The sequence below is a fragment of the Branchiostoma belcheri genome, unplaced genomic scaffold (assembly GCF_001625305.1).
Source record: "Branchiostoma belcheri isolate BF01 breed outbred unplaced genomic scaffold, Haploidv18h27 scaffold28, whole genome shotgun sequence".
In the NCBI taxonomy this organism is placed as follows: Eukaryota; Metazoa; Chordata; class Leptocardii; order Amphioxiformes; family Branchiostomatidae; genus Branchiostoma; species Branchiostoma belcheri.
In genome coordinates, this window is record NW_017803887.1 from 1804228 (window position 1) to 1805855 (window position 1628).

The following is a 1628-nucleotide window of genomic DNA, read 5'->3' on the forward strand; positions in this document are numbered from 1 at the left end:
AATTTAGTATCTACACTCTTTGCACTATATTGCTGCTAGTTAGGAATGTCTTGTATTTTCTTATATTATGTATTATAATATTGTACCTTGTAACCAGTTAATATGTTATCTTTATTTCAGGTCTTGTATTTATAGTACATTTCTTATTTCATGTTCGTCTGCACGTTAATGTACATGTATTTGCGGGTTATCTAATACCAGTTAACACTGCCTTGATAACCTGTGTCTTGACCTGTTGTCATTGCCAAGAAAGAAAGAGAAAGAAAATGTATTGTACTCAACTTCAGCAGAACATCTTGTTTAAGGTCATATTTATATATTTAAGGATAACATCATTTTTATAGTGTTCTATACAATTACATCAGGGACCGCTGACGTCATTGGAATTATAATAAAAACTAGAGTTCCTCGATCTCATACCTTCGCCAAATGATGTTAATCTTTATGACAAAGTTTAGAATAGATTATTCCCCCCTGATTTAAGAAATAGGAACCTAATTTTCATGAATTATATCATTTTATCATAATCTCAACCAGAAGACAGTCTTATATTAACAAAGAATGCATTCTAGCATTTCCTAATAAACAATTATGCAAATGAGGTCCTGATTTGAATAAATTATGTTTAATGATGTTCACCTCAATTTAACTTTCAAATACCACAAGTATGAAATTCCAGGCAGTTATCATTACATAATTATAAAATTTTCTCATTAATTATGCAAATTAAGTCATTATTAACATAATCAACATCTTCCTGTGTTTCTCTCGTTGTCAATTACCAATGTCACAAGCTTCAATCGTCCTATAATGGAATACAGCTGATTTGTAGAATTTCCCCATAAATTATGCAAATTACATCCATATTTGCATAATTGTCACATAATTATATTAAGCATCATGTAAGCTACCTACATACCAAAAATCACGACGATCCGTCAATCGGTTCTTGAGTTATCCCCTGTTGAATATTTTCAAGAATTTATCCCTGCAGTTCCAGAGCAAGCCGCTAGGGGGCCTAAACTCACGTCACTTCTTTCCCAGCACAAGAGCTACCTACCATCTAAATTTCATCACCATAGCATGTCTACATCATGAGATATCAAAACCGGAAGTTCAGCTGCAGTACTATAACAAGCCGCTAGGGGGTCCAAAATCTAATCATTTTGAGGTCTCATCAAGACCTACCCACATACCAAGTATGAAGACAATCCATCAAGGCCTTCTCAAGTTATCGTGTTTACAGACAGACAGACAGACAGACACACACACACACACACACATACACGAACGCCCCTGAAAACATAACCTTCTTGGCGAAGGTAATAATGCAGGTGCAGTATGCTCTCCCGAAGTGGTCCGAGTATGTATTGTCTGTCCTGATTCAAAACTCAATACATACAACACTTAGTTTAAAGTTTGGAACAGCTCAGACACCCTCTAGAGTTTCTGACCCAGTCAATGTGTCAGGTGAAGGGCAAAGGAAGGTCAAAGATGACCAATATGGCTGCCAGGATGTTTTCTATATGGTATCGAGAATTTAGGTTGAAGATCCTATTACGGTACAGCCAGGCTGATGACAGTAAAAGGCCCATCATAAACCCACATCAAAGACATATCAGACACAG